This window comes from Microcebus murinus, chromosome 16, assembly GCF_040939455.1.
Source record: "Microcebus murinus isolate Inina chromosome 16, M.murinus_Inina_mat1.0, whole genome shotgun sequence".
NCBI lineage: Eukaryota > Metazoa > Chordata > Mammalia > Primates > Cheirogaleidae > Microcebus > Microcebus murinus.
The window spans coordinates 41,566,932-41,586,044 of NC_134119.1; the positions used below are offsets into that span (position 1 = coordinate 41,566,932).

The 19,113-nt window shown below is 39.9% G+C and overlaps 1 protein-coding gene across 1 annotated transcript in view; it reads left to right on the forward strand.

Moving 5' to 3' along the window:
* Window positions 1-19,113, forward strand: part of DTD1 (D-aminoacyl-tRNA deacylase 1) — a 156,479-nt gene that overhangs the window by 9,463 nt on the left and 127,903 nt on the right. The window lies entirely within an intron of this gene.

Consider the following 19,113-nt stretch of genomic DNA (forward strand, 5'->3'; position numbering starts at 1 on the left):
TTACTGTCTTCATAATTTTGCTTTTTCCAGAATGTCATGTGGTTCAAATTGTAGAGCGAGAAGCTTTTTCAGATTGGCTTCTTTCACTTAATAATGTGCATTTAAAGTTCCTCCATGTCTTTTCATGGCTTGGTAGCTCATTTGCTATTAGTGCTGAGTAATATTCCATTGTCTGATTTATCACAGTTTATTTATGTATTTACCTACAACGTATCTTTATTGTGTCCAAGTTTAGGTAATTATGAATAAAGCTGCTATAAACACCTGTATTTATTGCAGGTTTTGTATATACACAGTTTTCAACTCTTGTGTAAATACCAAGGAGTGTGATCACTAGATCGAATGTTAAGAGTATGTTTAGTTTTGTAAGAGACTACCAAACTGTCTTCCAAAGTGACTGGATCATTTTGCATTTCAACTGGCAATGAATGAGAGTTCCTATTGCTCCACATTCTTGCAAGCATTTGGTGTTGTCAGTGTTTTGAATTTTGGGTAGTCTAATTGGTATGTAGTGGTATCTTGTTTTAATTTGCATTTCCCTGATGACATATAATGTGGAGCATCTTTTCATATGTGTATTTGCTATATGTATATCTTCTTTGATGTGGTATCTGTTAAGGCCTTTGGCCCATTTGTGAAATTGGAGTTTTTATTTTCTTATTGAGTTTTCAGAGTTCTTTTTGTATTTTAGATACTAGTCTTTTATCAGATATGTCTTTTGCAAATATTTATCCTTTATCAGATATATTTTTTGCAGTTATTTTCTCTTAGTCTGTGGCTTCTTTGTTCATTCACTTGACAGTGTCTTTCATAGAGCAAAAATTTTTTTTTAAATTATTGTGTTTTTTTTTTTAGACAAGATCTTGCTCTGCTGCGCAGGCTAGCCTTGAACTACTAGGCTAATGCCATTCTCCCACCTCAGCCTCCCAAGTAGCTAGGATGACAGGCATGCCACCATGCCCAGCCAGAGAAGAAAATTTTAATTTTAATGAAGTCCAGCTTATCAATTCTTTCTTTCATGTATTGTGCTTTTGGTATTGTGTCTAAAAAGCCATCACCATACCCAACATCATCTAGGTTTTCTCCTGTTATTGTCTAAGAGTTTTAGAGGTTTGCATTGTACATTTAGGTCTGTGATTCATTTCAAGTAATTTTTATGAAGGATATAAGGTCTGTCTAGATTCACTTTTTTGTGTATGGGTGTCTAGTTATTTCAACATTGTTTGTTGAAGACTCTTTTCTTGACTCTATTGCCTTTACTCTTTTGTCAAAGGTCAGTTGACAGTTGGGGGTCTATTTCTGGACTGCCTGTTCTGTTCCATTGATGTATTTTTTTTTCCCCCACTAGTACCTCACTGTCTTAAGTATTGTAGCTTTATGGTAAATATTGAAGTTGTGTAGTGTTAATCCTCCAACTTTGTTCCTTTCTTTCAATATTGTGTTGACTATTCTGGTCTTTCACCTCTCCATATAAACCTTAGAATCAGTTTGTTGATACCTACAAAATAACTCACAGGATTTTGATTGGGATTACATTGAATCTATAGATCAAGTTTGAAAGAAGTGTTATTTTGACTATATTGAATCTCTCTTTCTATGAACATGGACTTTCTCTCCGTTTATTTAGTTCTTTGATTTATTTAAGCAGTTTTGTAGTTTTTCTCATATTCATTCTATACATATTTTGTTAGATTTATACCTAAGTATTTCATTTTGGAGGGTTCATTGCTCTTATATAGGAAAGTAACTAACATTTATATATTAAGGTTGTGTCTTGCAACTTTGCTATGATCACTTACTGATTTCAGAAGTTTTTTTTTTATTATTACAAAAGTTTATTTAACAAAAAGTTTAATATGAAAATGTACATTTTTTTTCCAAAGTTTTTTTGTTGATTCTTTTGGATTTTCTTCTTGGATTATTATGTCATCTGTGAATAGAGACTTTTATTTTTTCCTTACCAATCAGTATAACTTTTATTTCCTTTAAAAATAAAGGAAATAAAATAAAAAATAAAATAAAGCTTTATTGCGTCAGCTAGGACTTCCAGTGTGATGTTGAAAAGAGTGATGAGAGGAGATATCCTTGCCTTGTTCTGGCTCTTAGTGGGAAAGCTTCTAGTTTCTCACTGTTAAGTATGATATTAGCTCTAGAGATTTTTGTAGATATTCTTTATCAAGTTGAAAAGTTCCCCTCTATTTTTAGTTTACTGGGAGTGTTTATCATGAATTGGTATTGGATTTTGTCAAATGCTTTATCTGCGTTTATTGATATGATTTTCTTCTTCAGCTTGTTGATTAATTGATTTTCGAATGTTGAATCAGCCTGTGTACCTGGGGTAAATCCTACTTTTCTGTGCTATATAATTCTTTCTCTACATTGTTGGATTCAATTTGCTAATATTTCTTGAGGATTTTTACATCTATGAGAGGTTTATAGGTTTCTTTTTTTGTGATTTCTTTGTCTGGTTTTGATATTATGGTGATTTTGGCCTCATAGAATGAGTTAGGAAATACTGTCTCTCCTTTTGTCTTCTGAAAGAGATAGTAATGAATTGGTATAATTTATTCCTTAAATGTTTGTACAATTTGCCAATGAACCCATCTGGGCCTAGTACTTTCTTTTTGGAAGGTTATTAATTATTGATTCAATTTTTTTAATAGATATAAGGCTATTTAGATCGTTTCTTATGAGAGTTTTTTCAGACTGTGTCTTTCGGTAAGTTGGTCTTTTCAGCTGGTGCAAAGGTAGTGAGTTATCTCACGTGAGTGTTCACAGTCAGTTACAGATTGAATTCCTTGTTCTACTACTTTCCCCCTTTCTCACTACTGTACTTGACTAGTCTAAAAAAAAAACTGGTCTTTTCGTCCAGATTATCAAATTTGTGGGTATGTAGTTGTTTGTAATAGTCCCTTATTGTCCTTTTAATCTCCATGGGATCTGTAGTTTTATGTCCCTTATTTGATTTCTGATATTGGTAATTTGTATTTTATTTTTTTAGTTACCTTGTTCAGAGACTTATTGATTTTATTTATCTTTTCAAAGAACCAGCTTTTGGTTTTGTTTTCTGTACTAATTTCCTGTTTTCAATTTCATTGATTTCTGTTCTAATCTTTATTATCTCTTTTCTTCTGCTTATTTGGATTTAATTTGCTCTTCTTTTTCTAGTTTCCTAAGGAGGAAACTTAGATTATTGACTTTAGTTTCTTTTCTAATATACACATTCAGTGCTATAAATTTCCCTGTTTCCTACTTTTGTACTAGTAATTTTGTACCAAGTCTTCAAAACCTGGTGTGTAGTTTATATTTGCAGCACATCTCTATTTGGACCAGCCATATATCAAGTGTCCAGTAGCCATGTGTAGCTAGTGGCTATAACATTGGATAACATAGGTTTAGGACTTCACTTATCTGCTTATTTTGGGGAGTACCAACCTAGTTTTACTAATCAAGAGTTAGCCTAGAAGGTGTCTCAGAATAATGGTCTTGGTTTGTGGGAGAATTATGAATCTGAAAGACTTTTTAAGAGAGTCAGTCATTTCTAGTTTCTTTTCATGTTTCTGGAGATAAATTGCCTTTAATACCATCATATTTTGCCCTTTTCTTTAAAGTTACTGGAACATGTATTCAGCCTCCTTTGGTAATGTACTTAATTTTGAATCCTTTCTAAGTAGAATGTCTCTTTCAATATCTAAGTGTAGTATTTTTTGCTTTGGTCGTACTCTTTTGCAGACATCTAATAGTTGCTGCTTGTTAACTCTAATGTTTCCTTTATTTAATTTTCTCTCTCGGGATGAAACAAACCCAGATCCCTTTTTTATTGGGTGTATTTTCAACCTTAAGTTAAATAATAAAATTTATTAAATGTTTTTGAAGCTCTGTAGCAGAGCCCCACATGGAGGATTGTCAGCTCACCAGATTTGCTGATGCTTAGATGAGATAGATGAGTGCTGTTCCTACTTGTCCTTGGCATTTCCTTTTATTTTAATCCTCCTCTTGTGAAAAGTGTCCATTTGCTGTAAAGACACATAGATTCTATGTGAGCAGGACATTCCTCCCTTAAATAATATCCTACTTTTTACTTGGGTTCTGATAGAGCAGAATATGTTTACCTCTTCTGGAAATATCCAAATTTGGAACTCTACTTACAAGTCTGGTCATGGATGTCTCTGATGCTTTTTCCTACCCTGTGTCCACTGAGACCCTCTTACGTGGCTTTGCTGCAAACGTGTTTCTTCACAGAATGAGTAATTAAGTCAAGTCCTTTGAGTAATTATTTTTCTTTGCTGAATCTAGAATTGGATACTGCCAGCATTGTCTTCGCTGCTGTAGATGTTTGTAGAATCATTCTGTTTCTGAGTAATCTCAGATGTGTTTTAGAATGCACTAAAGTCCCTTGAAAGGGTTCATAAAAGCATAAGTGAAGGCACTTAAATGGGTGAACATTGGTGGTAGTTAAGGAATCCTTGAGTGAAAGCAAAACTGCTTTTATTTAAGTCCTTAAAGAGGAGTGTTTTATGTATAATTAGATGCTTTGTGTTCCTGAAAACACCTTTTACTTTTTAAAATAATGTGTGTTTTATCCAGGTAATATTTGAAGTGCCTGAAACAATGGACTGTAAACAATATAATTTTATAATGGATCAGAATTTCAGAATTGGTATGTGATACATCTGATCATCTTGATCAGAAATCAACGTGAAATGCGAAGTTTTAATCAAAATTTATTTCTAAATCTTTCGGACTTTCAGAAGGAATATAGTTATATCAAAGTGTATCACTCTTTATTTTGGCCATATCTCTTATACAGTCTTCAATGGAACAAAATACGTAGAGCATGTTTTACATATTTGTTGTCTTTTGGTTAATTTTGTATGTTTGGCTTCCAACTCTAATTTGGAAAGCCTCTGGGAGCTGAAGGGATGTTGGAATACAAATGAACTACTAAATACATTTTTTTATTTTATTTTAGGATTTTCAGGACCACTTTAGCAACTTTATTTTATTTATTTATTTTTTTAAAAGGCTACCTTTTTTTGAGCCACGGTCTTGCTCTCTCACCCAGGCTGGAGTGCAATGGTATGATCATAGCTCACTGTAACCTTGAACTCCTGGGCTCAAGGTACCCTCCCACTTCAGCCTTCCCAGTAGCTGGGACTATGGGCATGTGCTGGCTAATTTTTTGTCTTTTAATTTTTTTATAGAGTCAGGTTCTCCCTATGTTGCCCAGCCTGGTCTTGAACTCCTGGCCTTAAGTGGCTTGCTTCGGCCTCCCAAAGTGCTGGGATTATAGGTGTGGGCCACCATGTCCAGCCCACTTCAGTGACTTTAAAACATAAAGTAGTTTAATTAGATTTAACGTTTTTTCCCACTCTTCTCTCCTTTCACAACTTAAATTTTATTTTACATTTATATTAAATTTGTTTTTCTTATTTGTTGTTAAAGACAGAGAGAAAACTGTCGTCTTCTTTATCTCGTCTCTGTATTCCTTTGGGCCCCCAGCCAGTATCCATGTGGCTGTCAACATTCGTCATTAGCTGCGGCTCTTTCTCCACAGCCCCAGTGGTGGCGCGTGTGCTGGACAGCACAGCCGACTGTCTTGGTTCTGTTTCTTTGTAGCCTGCTTGGTGATATGACCCCAGGCTGTTTCCCTGGTTCCATATGGAGTGGAACCCTGATGGCCAAGCTTGTTATGGTTTGGTCCTTAAATACTGTTATTATTATTATTATTAGTGTATAGCATACTAAAATACTTCTATTAGCCGGGCGCGGTGGCTCACGCCTGTAATCCTAGCACTTTGGGAGGCTGAGGCGGGCGGATTGCTCAAGGTCAGGAGTTCGAAACCAGCCTGAGCAAGAGCAAGACCCCGTCTCTACTATAAATAGAAAGAAATTAATTGGCCAACTAATATATATATATATAAAAATTAGCCGGGCATGGTGGCGCATGCCTGTAGTCCCAGCTACTCGGGAGGCTGAGGCAGCAGGATTGCTTGAGCCCAGGAGTTTGAGGTTGCTGTGAGCTAGGCTGACGCCACGGCACTCACTCTAGCCTGGGCAACAAGCGAGACTCTGTCTCAAAAAAAAAAAAAATAAAAAAAAAAAATAAAATACTTCTATTGAGGACTTATGGTCTTCTAGACCCTGTGCAAAATAAACACTCTCCATTCATTATCTTATTGATGTCTCACCACAATCCTATCAGGCGGGCACTAGGATTACTCCCATTCTACAGATGAAGAAACCGAGGCACAGCAGGGTAACCTGTGGAAGGTCACTCAGCACGTAAGTGGAGCCTGGCATCAAATCAGCAGCCACCTCTTGAGCCTGAGCCTCACTGACGTCTTCACTTCACTGTAAAATTCACATCCTCTTGGCTTGTTGGTCTTTTCTGTTATCTTCTGTATTCACCAAGTCTGTTGAGACTTTCCTTCCTTCTCTGCCCTGACCAAGGATATCAGTGGAAGGGTTTTGGGGCCTCATCTGGGTCTGGTAAGAAGAGAGCAGTATGCCTTGAGGCCAGGTTGTTTTTTTCTCTGAGCAGTGTTATTAAGCTAGAATTTTAGTCCTGTTTCTTCTGGGGCAGATGTTATTGGTTCTATGCAAGTCATACTTTCGTGATTTCTCTATGAATAAGACCCTGTTTATCTATCAGCCCTTGTACTCGGCTCCAGTTGTACAGTTTTGAGCAGAAAAGATGCTGTCCCTACCCTAAAGGAGCTCACAGTCTAGCGAAGAGAAATACTGAACAAGTGTGGCTATTTCTGCTACAGCATGGTACATATTCCTGAAAAACCTCATGTTCTGCAAAACCACCACAACAACCCTCAGGGATCATGGGCAAAATGAGGTTCCTCCCAAACCCCAGTTCTCATCCTCCAGGGCCTCCCCATGTTACTGGATTCTCACATCATGGTGGGCTTATGGGCCTGGCTTTCTCCAAAGCAAATATTGCAAGAGCAGGTGTTCCAAGACAGGAAATGGAAGTGCCCAGTCCCTTTAGGCCAGTCCTGGAAAGTGGTGCAGCCTCACTTCTGCCATATCCCTTTGGTCAAAGCAGTCTCACAACCCGCTCAGATTCAAGGGTGCGGGGATACAGTCCCACCCTGCAGTGGCAGGAATTTCAAAGAATTTGTGGCCATCCCTACTCTTCCATGGCTCATAACCCTGGTGCTCTTAAAGGGTGGAAATTTTCTTGTTCTGTGGCTCTTGTTTAAATAATTGCTTTAGGGGAAAAACTGTAGCGCACCAATTTGTCATTTTTCCCCCCATCTACTGCGAATAGCCTGTGGTTGAAGGTGCTTTACTGCGCCCCCAGCCTGACTGAGTGGGCCCAGGAAACTGGGTCATTTGTGGCCTCTGCAGCCCTCGGGGTTCTCCATTCAGCTGAAGGCACCATTTGGCAGGAGACATTAAACCCTCTCCAAGTTGAGTGTTGAACATGCATTGCTTTTATAGTTAGGAAAAGAATACATGCCATACCAAAATGGAATAGTAGAAAAGAAGGACCTCTGCTCTGAAGCTTCTAGTTCCACCTCTGAGGCATTTGTAGTGGGCCCAGGAAAGCATTCACCTATTGGCTTTGTTCAGCAAATCAGAAGCTTCTATGGTAAGAGCTAACTGTGTTCTCTGCAGGGTCTGATCTGTTGTGGGCATGAAAGAGCTGGAGAAATGCGGACAGACACTTGAGAAACGCAGTGGCTTGTGACTGCACCAGCTCTGTGCCTCTGTGGGGCATCCATTATGCCCGGGCCTCCCACGCTTCATCGTGCACAGAGAGGGTGCTGGGAGCTGGAAGACCACATCTAGTTTTTGCTTCATGCTTAGTGCTTAATTTCTATGGATTTGTTTAATTTTCTACTCTTTTTACCACTTAAATCATTTTAGCAGCAGGAGTGAACTTTCACTGGAAGCCTGTTTTATATACTTTGGCAAGGACTGTGATGCCAAAGGCACTATTTTTCATGTACATTTAGGAAAGTACAACGTGGGGTCGTGTCTTCATTGTTAACAAATGGCAGGGCTGGCAAACTGGTACAGGCTGATCTCTCATAGAAGTTTGATACAGATGTGGGACTGATTTTGGCCAAAGAGGTTAATATTTTCTGTCATTCTTTCCCTTTCTTTCATTATCTTAGTAATTTCTGTACTGACTTCCTGGTTTATTCCAGCCTGTCTCATTTTGGGTCTTATACTTATGTATCTCCATAGCTACCATTTAGCCTCCCTTCTATCTTTTCACGATTTCCTTGATTTGCTTAATTGATTATCCTTTGTGAACAGCAACCTGATGTTACCAGTTCTCCTTTCCCCTACCTAAAATAAGTGTTGTGTCTGCCTTAAAAGCAGCATCAGTGATAGGGTGGGGTTTTGCTCCTCTCTGGTAATGGCAGAGAGCCTTACACATAGTAGGTGCTTTGTTATTTTGTGCAATAAAGCCGAGGATGGGCTCGTTTCAGTGGCTTTGCTGTCCCATCCATCCTTCCCTTCTTCTCTGGGCTCCTCCTCCCTCCTGTCCTTATTCTCTTCATCCCTTTTGTTTCCTGAACTTCCTCTACACTTTGAGTCATGAGTTGCAGGCTCAGCACTTTCTCCTTGCCGGACAGAGTCTATTACGGGAATTCAATCTGAAGAAATAAAGGCAATTTTTGAAAGAAGATACAAGCACAAGTAGAAAGAAGCTCCTTTTCACAATAGTCGTAATCCAAGTACATAAAATGACTTGAGATGAAAGGAAAAGTCTGAATCATTCAGCAGAAGAAATGGGAAGAGTTCAAAACCTTATTGATTCAGGGCCTACAAATTCGGAAATATTGATAAATGATTTGGCTCTCTTTTTATATTCTTCAAAGTGTTTGTTAAACAAATGAATAGTGTTAAGTGGTATAGCCTCTTCATAGTTTTCTCTTTTTTTCTGTCCCGAGTGAATCATTCCAGTTTACTAATTCTTTCTTTGATTATGTCCAGTCTAGAGTTTAGCGTGTTTTCAGTCAGTCATTTCTTTTTCATTTCTAGAATTTATTCTTCTTTCTTAAATTAATTTGTTAATATTATTTTTTATGTGGTAAAATACACATAACATAAAATAAACCATTTTAATCATTTTAAAGTGTAGAATTTGGTGACATTTAGTACATTCACAATGTTGTGCAGCCATTACCACCATCTAGTTCCAAAAGATTTTTATCACCCCAAAAGAAACCCCATACCCATTAAGCGGTCACTCCCTATTTTCTCCTGCACCCAGCCCCTGGCAACCACTAATCTGCCTTCAGTCTCTATGGATTTGCCTATTCTCTATATTTCATTTAAATGAAATCATACTATGTAACCTTTTGGGTCTGGTGTCTTTCGATTAGCATAATGTTTTCAAAGTTCATTCATGTTGGCCGGGCGCGGTGGCTCACGCCTGTAATCCTAGCTCTCTGGGAGGCTGAGGCGGGCGGATTGCTCGAGGTCAGGAGTTCGAAACTAGCCTGAGCAAGAGCGAGACCCCGTCTCTACTATAAAATAGAAAGAAATTAATTGGCCAACTAATATATATACAAAAAATTAGCCGGGCATGGTGGCGAATGCCTGTAGTCCCAGCTACTCGGGAGGCTGAGGCAGAAGGATTGCTTGAGCCAGGAGTTTGAGGTTGCTGTGAGCTAGGCTGACGCCATGGCACTCACTCTAGCCTGGGCAACAAAGCGAGACTCTGTCTCAAAAAAAAAACCAAAAAACAAAACAAAAACAAAAAAAAAGTTCATTCATGTTATAGCAGGTCTCAGTATCTCATCCCTTTTTATGATATTCCATTGCATGAATATATCACATCTTGCCATTGGTGAACATTTGGATTGTTTTCATCTTTTGGCTATGGTTAATAGTGCTGCTGTGAACATTTGTGTACAAGTTTTTGTTTGAATGCCTGTTTATATTAATAATTCTTTTGGGTATATACTCAGGAGTGGAATTGCTGGATTATATGATTGAACTTATCAAGGAGGCACCACCAAACTATTCCATGATAGCTGAACAATTTTACATTCCTACCAGCAATGTATGAGGATTCTGATATTTTGCATCCTTGTCAACACATGTTATTTTCTGTTTTTTTGATTGTAGCCATCCTAGTGGGTATGGAGTAAGTACATTGTTGTGGTTTTGATTTGCATTTTCCTAATGACTAATAATACTGAACATCTTTTCATATACTTGTTAACTTTTCTTCTTTGTAAAGCGTCTTTCAAGTCCTTTGCTCATTTTAAAATTGATTTGTGTGTCTTTATTGTTGAATTTTAAGAGTAATTTATATATTTTGGATACTAGACCCTTATCAGATATATTATTTACAAACATTTTCTCCCATTCTTTCAGTTTTCTTTTCACTTTCTTGGTAGGGTCCTTTGATGCACAAAAGTTTCTAATTTTAATGAAATCTAATTTTATCTTTTTTTCTCATTTTGTTGCTTATGTTTTTGATAACTTTTGTTAAATTTCAGTGTCTTGAAGATTAACCCTACGTTTTTTTCTTAGCAATTTATAGTTTTTTTGTTTTTTTTTGAGACAGAGTCTTGCTTTGTTGCATAGGTTAGAGTGAGTGCCGTGGCATCAGCCTAGCTCACAGCAACCTCAAACCCCTGGGCTCAAGCAATCCTGCTGCCTCAGCCTCCTGAGTAGCTGGGACTATAGGCATGTGCCACCATGCCCGGCTAAGTTTTTCTAGATATATTAGTTGGCCAATTAATTTCTTTCTATTTATGGTAGAGCCGGGGTCTCGCTCTTGCTCAGGCTGGTTTTGAACTCCTGACCTCGAGCAGTCCGCCAGCCTGGGCCCCCCAGAGTGCTAGGATTACAGGTGTGAGCCACCGCGCCTGGCCAGCATTTTATAGTTTTAACTCTTACATTAAGGTCTTTGATCCATTTTTAGTTAACTTTTGTATATGCTGTGAAGACACACAAATCAATTTTAAAATGAGCAAAGGACTTGAAAGACGCTTTACAAAGAAGAAAAGTTAACAAGTATATGAAAAGATGTTCAGTATTATTAGTCATTAGGAAAACGCAAATCAAAACCACAACAATGAGGCCGGGCGTGGTGGCTCATGCCTGTAATCCAAGCAATCTGGGAGGCCGAGGCCGAGGCGGGTGGATTGCTCAAGGTCAGGAGTTCGAATCCAGCCTGAGCGAGACCCCGTCTCTACTAAAAATAGAAAGAAATTAATTGGCCAACTAAAAACATATAGAAAAAATTAGCTGGGCATGGTGGCGCATGCCTGTAGTCCCAGCTACTGGGGAGGCTGAGGCAGTAGGATCGCTTGAGCCTAGGCGATTGAGGTTGCTGTGAGCTAGGCTGATGCCATGGCACTCACTCTAGCCTGCGCAACAGAGTGAGACTCTGTCTCAAAAAAAAAAAAAAAAAAAAAACCACAACAATGTACTTACTCCATACCCACTAGGATGGCTACAATAAAAAAACAGAAAGTAACATGTGTTTAGGGTCTACCTTCATTATTTTGCATGTGGATGTCCCATTATCCCATCACCATTTGTTCAAAAGACTATTTTTTTTTTTTATTCATTGCATGGTCTTTGCACCCTTCTTGAAAATCAAGTGATCATGTATATATGGGTTTATTTCTGAGCTCTCAGTTCTGTTTCATTGTTCTATATGTCTATGCCAGTACCACACTATTTTGATTACTGTAAGTTTGTAGTAAGTTTTGAAATTGGGAGGTGAGAGTCTTCCAACTTTGTTCTTCTAATTAATGTTTGAACAGATAGTGTGATCAGGTAGTTCAAACATCAAAATGATATGAAAATGTCCACACTGGGAAATTTTACTCTCACTCTTGTCCCCATCCAGCCTGTTTACCATGCTCTCTAGAGGTAATAGCCTTCATTAATTTTTTTCCCATCCATCTAATGTTTACGCAGATGTGAGCAAATATGAATATATTTTTATACTTCCATTTTTATCCAAAAGGTAGTATGTAATATACCATTTTACATCTTTTTGAAAACTTTCACAGTGTTTCCTAGAGATTCTTTCTGTACCAGTGCATAGAGACTTCTTTACATCCTTCTTTCTTAACAGCTGTGTAGTGTTCTATGGTAAGAACATAGCCTAGCTTATTAATATGTCTTGTATTGTTGGACTCTTGGGTTGTTTCTGACTTTCGTCTCTTAAAAACAACAGTGATGCAGTGAATCAATTTGGATATATGCTACTTCATATGCAGGTAGAGATACCTGTGGGATACATTCTCAGAAGTGGTATCGATAGGGCCAGACGGCTCTCTGTGGGTATTGTACATTCCTGCAGTATATGAGCCTACAATATTCTTCAGAACATTGTTAAGAGAGTATATTTTGAACTCCTAGAATTTTGGCCATCTGATATCTCATTGTAGTTTTAATGTATAGATTGTGGTTGAACATTTTGCAGGTGTTTGTGTGATTTGTATTTCCTTTCCTTTGAATTGTTCATGCGCTTTGTCCATTTTTCTATTGAATTGTTAGTTAGGTTCTTTATTTCTATGAGCTTTTTTATCTATGTTACAAGTTGCAGATATTTTTCATCCATTTTGTCATTTGCCCTTTGACCTTGCTTAAGGGATTGTTTGCTGGACAGGTATTTTTGATCCCAAACAGTTGAGTATCAATTTTTTGAAATGTCTGCTGGATTTTGAATCATAGTTTCCTGTGATTCCTGTGACATTTCCTACTCCAAAGTTACAAAGAAATAGGGCAGTTTTTTTCCCCCTAGTGCTTTTATTTTTTTATTTTCTACTTTTAAATATTTGATTTATTTGGAGTTTATCTTGTGTAAATAAATATAAAGCATGTGTTCAAAATTTATCTTTTTTTCAGGTGTTCACTAAATGGCTTCCCGAAACCATTTATTTATAAAACCATCTTTATCTACACTAATCTGAGATTCTGGTTTTATCTCATATCATATTCCTATATGTATTTATGAGCTTTTAAATTTTGTTTCAATTCTGAAGACACACTGTTTTAGTTATTGAGGATTTTTACTATGCTTTTGTATGAGGTAAGGTGAATTTCTCCCACATTGCTTTGAGTTTTCCTAGCTGTTCTTAATTGTTTCTTTTTCTTTTTTTAATATTTGATTTTCTTTCAGGGACAAGGTGTTGCTACGTTGCCCAGGCTGGCCTTGAACTCTTGGGCTTAAACAATCCTCCCACCTCGGCCTCTTGAGTAGTTGGGACTACAGGCATGCGCCACCATGCCCAGCTAATTTTTTCTATATATTGTAGTTGGCCAATTAATTTTCTTTCTATTTTTAGTAGACATGGGGTCTCGCTCTTGCTCAGGCTGGTTTCAAACTCCTGACCTTGAGCGATCTACCCGCCTCAGCCTCCAGAGGGTCCTAAACTTAACACATCTAAGGCTGAGTTCTCCATCTTACTTCCTGACCTGAACGAGGGCAGTGTGGGCTTCCCCATCTCATTTGGTGGCAATGCCAGCTTTCCAATGGCTTAGGCAAAAACCTCTCAACTGAACCAACTGGAAGGCAGGATGGAATTTCTCTTTCTTTCTTTTTCTTCCGGTCTTTCTTCTTTCTCTTCTTCTTTTCTTTCTTTCAATGGGGTCTGACTTTTTATTTTGAAATAATTTAGACTTACAGAAAAGTTACAGAAATAGTAAACTTCATACAACTTCTGTTTATTTTTTTTTTTGAGACAGAGTCTCACTTTGTTGCCTAGGCTAGAGTGAGTGCCATGGCGTCAGCCTAGCTCACAGCAACCTCAATCTCCTGGCTCAAGCAATCCTTCTGCCTCAGCCTCCCAAGTAGCTGAGACTACAGGCATGCGCCACCATGCCCGGCTAATTTTTTATATATATATATATTAGTTGGCCAATTAATTTCTTTCTATTTATAGTAGAGACGGGGTCTTGCTCTTGCTCAGGCTGGTTTTGAACTCCTGACCTCGAGCAATCCGCCCTCCTCGGCCTCCCAGAGAGCTAGGATTACAGGCGTGAGCCACCACGCCCGGCCTTCATACAACTTCTGTAGATAACATATTACATAGTATATGCATCAAATGTAGCATATGTATTAAAACATTGATAACATACTATTGACTAAACTACAGACATTATTTGAATTTTAACAGTTGTCCCACTAATGTCCTTTTTCTGGTCCAGGATCCAATCCAGAATCTCACATTGCATTTAATTGTTGTATCTCCTTAGTATCTTCCAATATGTGATGATTCCTCCATCTTTCCTTGTTTTCTGTGACCTTGGCACTTTTGAAGAGTCACTTATTGTGTCAGTATGTGGAATGTCCCTCAATGTGTGTCTGCCTGATGTTCTTCTCAGGGTTAGATTAAGATGATGCGTTTTTGGCAGGAATGCTACAGAAGTGACCCTGTGCCCTTTGACTTCATCATGTCAGGGGTACATGTTGTCGTTATGTTTGCCAGATTTCTTTCCATCAGGTTACTGTTTTCCTCTTTGTAATTGGTAAATGTTCTGTGTGGAGATGATTCGAGACTATGCGAATAGCCTGTTACTCACCCTCCAGCCTCCACCTATGGTCTTTGCCTGTAACAGTTATAACTGAGGGACTTGCTTAATCAACTCATCATTTTAAATGTATCACTTTGCTGCTTGGGAGGTGAGGAACATTTTTAAGGAGACCTCAGTTACTTCACTGAAGGAAAAAGAGGGCCCTACATGGTCTTTTTAAAGTTAAAGGAGTGGGCTTCCTTTGCTAGCCAAGTAAGAGCTTCCTTTTGAAATAGGAAGGGAAGTTGGTTTTTTTCTGTTGTCTTTTTCTCTAAGCATTAACCTAGTGAATGCATTCTGTGATCATGAACAATGCTGATTAAACCTCCACTGACCACTCCATGTAGCATTCTTCTAGTGTATGCCTACAAGAGATTTCCCAAGTGTTCTTGTAGAATTTTTGCCTCTGTATTCAAAGGAGAAATTAGTCTGTGATTTTTTTGATATTTGTGTCCAATTTTAGCAGTAGGGTAATATGGGCCTCACAAAATAAACTGGAAAGCTTTGATATTTTTCCATGGTCTAGACCAATTGAAATAACATAGGAATTATTTAATAGAACTTATTAGTAAAACCCTTTGGGTCGGATTTCTTAGCTATTGCTCTGCTTAGTTTCCCGGCACTGCTCGAGTCCATGTGGGCAGTTGACTTTACCCAGAGTATCCTTCCCATCTGGATTTTCAAATTTATTAGAAGATAATTTTATAGGTTTTTCTTTATGATTTAGAAAGATCTCTGTATCTGGAGTCATATCCCTTTTCTTATTGTGGTTTTGTTGTATTTCCTCTATCAGAGTTTTTAGAACTTTTTCCAGAAAACTAGCTCATAAGTTAGTTTATCAAGTCTAGTTATTTTTTTGTTTGATATTTCATTGTTTTGCTTTAGTCTTCTTCACTCTTTTCATCTTCTTTTTGTGGGTGTGTGGTTTATGTGCCTCTTTTCCTGGTTCTTTCATTTATTAATAGTTTTAGTCTTATTTTCTAGTAAATGCATTTAAGGAAAAAAACTTTCCTTTTTAACATGACTGCTTTCCTTTTAACATGACTGCTCCTCTCCACATCTGGTCCATCAGCAAATCCCGTTAGTCTCACCTTTGACATGCACACAGAACCTGAGAACAGGACGCCACTTCCGCTGTACCCATCTGGCCAGGCCATCATCATCTCTCACCTGAATTATGGAGATAGCTTCTTGGTGGGTCTCCTGCCTCCAGCTGGATCTCCCTTCAGGCCACACCCAGCATAGTAGCCCAAGTGAGCCACCTCCCTCATACATGTTTATCCTATGGTAATAGCATACTTTTAAGTTAACTTTTAAGGATCACTCTCTTACTTCTCAACAGTAGTTACAAGAATGACTGTATGTGTGTGCACATGTGTACATAGGGACACAGAGTGTGAGAGTGAGGGAGAGAAAGGGGCATGCCTCTTTGAGGACTGTGGCTCTCCCCCTCTGGGTGGCAGGAGCTAATGAAAGCTCACTTTGGCTATTGGGGCTCCCTGCTCAGGGGAGGGTCACCAGCTCAGTCCCTCCAGTCTACCTTTGAACCTCTCTTAGGCTTCTCCTGCTATATTTATTTTGTCCCCAGAGGCTCTAAACTGGGTCAGAACCCTCCTATGAAGCCCCTCCAGGGCCACTCTGTTCCCAAGGTGAAGACTTATTCCCTAGGCTGTTTCCCAAGCCGTGTCCAGCCACACTGCCCATCCCAGCACATCAGAGGTTCTGCAGTGATGTTACGTGACAGTATTCATGTACTGATACATAATAAAATACATAAGAAACACATAATAAAATGTCATCAACATGGAGATGCTCTGAATTTGTATGTAGACCCCCTCCCATTATCACAGTCCCAGGGGGAAATTACAGGCTAAGATTAATCCTCTATCATATTCAAATCCAAAGGCATTCAAGGCCAAAGGAATTAGGTCTGACATTAAATCCCATGGCCTCATGAGCTTAGAAGCCTTAGAAGCTCACTGGTTTCTTATTCTGCTGCTCTCAGTGGAAAAGTGTCCGTGCCCCATTGAATCTCAGTTCTTTCAACAGCCAGGTCCAAGCTGTGTTTGAGTTGCATGACACAGGTGTCCTTGTAAGTCCTTTGGGGCCTCATATGCTGCATTATTCCCACATAGGCTCGCTTGGGCCTCTATTAGAAGACCAGGCAGCCTCCCCAGGCAGAATGTTGTCAACGGCCCCAGCAGAGCCCAGAGATCTCTGAGCAAAGCCCAGTGATCAGAGAAAACCTTGCCTTGAATTTCCATATTATACAAGAAGAGCTTACCTTCAAGAATCTATAATGTCAGAATTTGAGATCAGTCTGGAATTTAACCTCCCAGCTAAAGGTTGATTTTTGTCCTAGGCATATATGATCCTAATGTTTGTTTTCCCTTGAAGCACCCTACTTTTAGTTCTTTGGCTTGGAATTGAAGGTGGCCCCCTTAGTGACAGGTCCCTTCATGCTCCTGTGATTAGGCATTTCCGTCCTGGGCCATGGGGCCTGTCCCAAGGTACATCTTGCCACATAGTCCCGTGCCTGAGATACCTGTCCCCAGAGATGATGTCTCCCTCCAGAGGAGCTGCAGAGCCAAGCAGAGGACCCTGATAAGGGGAGCCTGGGAAAAGCCACACAAGTTCCGGATTTGCCCTTCCAGTTCCCTCCTTGGCCCCAAGTGTGAAATGGAATTGGACAGGGGTTCTAGTGCTGCCTGCCTAGGCCTAGCCCTCACACTCTGAGAAACTCAGCTGCCAGGGCCTGAAGGGTCTATAATGTACCCATTTGCTAACAAGCAAATATTTTCCCCAGCCAAGTCACTTAGGAAACGTCATTCCTAGAGCCACTGGTCTCTGCTGAAGGCCACCAGAGTTCTTGCTTTTGCTTTTCAGGCCCCCTTGAGCTGGACATCTGCCGCTGTATTGGAATCTTTGTCCCAGTGTGGTGCACTGGCATTGGCCCAGCGCTCTGGGGTGGTGAGGACACTGAGGAGCACTCCTGTCTCTGTAGAAGCAGCTGTGCACTTGAGGACAGAGCTACCACAGATGTCGGCAGCCCACAAGGGTCACACTCCCCAGGCTCTAAGGTGTGCTGCAGTCCTGTACATCCAGATCGAACTCCTTCAGTTGGGCAGTGGTCCTAGCCAGGCCACAGGCTTATTTTGAGTCTCCCAATGCTCCTCATTGACACGATTTCTTAATGTCCCCAGCCTGTGCACCAATGTTGAGGTGTCCATCACTAACTCTTTCCTGCTCGGGTTCTAAACAGATTGAAAGTAGAACAAGGAGGAAGCCTGGGTGGTGAGAATGTCTTCTTGTTGGCGGAGAGCTGCCTTTAAGATAGCGGTCCCTAACATTTTTGGCACCAGGACCGGTTTCATGGGATACAATTTTTCCACGGTCGGGGAGCATGGGTAGGGGAGGGCAGGGGGCAGGTGGGGGACCTCAGGTGGTGATTCAAGTGATGGGGAGTGGCTGTAAATACAGATGAAGCTTTGAAGCGTTGCTTTCTCACCCACCGCTCACCTCCTGCTGTGCAGCCCAGTTCCTAAATTTCATGGAAGACAAATTTTCCATGCATGGGAAGTGAGGAGAGGTGTGGGGAGGTAGTGGGGTTGAGCTCAGGTGGTGATGTGCGCCCCATTCCTAACAGGCCTCGGCCCTGGGGTTGGGGGCTGCTGCTTTAAAGAATATGCTTAGATGTGCTGGCCCAAGGCTCCATGTCCGCTACCCATGTCCCATACTGGTCCCCAGAAGTAGGCCGAGCCTCAGCCTGGTAAAGGCCATGCAAGGGCGGCTCTAGAGAGCAGAGGATGCAGGCTTGCTCCCAACCAGGCCAAGAAGCAACAGTGTATGCCTTTTGTTCCCCCATTTTTCTTCCGTTGCATGCTTTTTTGATACAATTTCTGTCCCGACCTTCCAATTTGCCCATATACTATCATGTACAGTGGTAGGCATGATAATAATAGTAACTAACAGTGACTAAGATTTCCCGCACTCACTGGGCTTGGCTCTGTTCTAACTCATGTGCACCCTCGGTAGCTGTCCCAGGATAACTGTCCTATTACTGTCCCCAAACAGACTGGGGCACGGAGAGGTGGCATGGGCCTTCTTGGCATATGGTGAAAGTCAGTTAGTTGAGCATCGTCCAAAGGGGTGTAGACGATGGGGTCCAAAGGGGTTCGGCCTTTGAAGGTAAGTGGGGAATCTGCAGTGAGGAGCTCTGGTTTGCGGATGGTAGAGGCCTCGGTCAGTTCTGCTGGAGACCAGTACACAGCTGGTTAGGCTCCAGCTGGGAGTTTTCTTGCTTGAAATGTGTGGCATAAATGTGTTTGGCAAGTGTTTGTCCTGCAGCTCTGGGTAGAAAGAACCTGGGACTTAATATTTAAGAACAACTTGATTATATCACCATAGGAGCCCAGATATAGTTTTACAGATATGTTTTTGTCTTGTTTTTAAAAAATGCATTTATTTTCCCTGGCCAATATAATTTTTCTCAGGGGCTTTACTCTTTGATCTGGACTGGAAAAAATGTTACCATTTTAAAGACCTCTTAAAACATGTCTTTGGATTTATTGTCTGTGCAAATGGAAATTC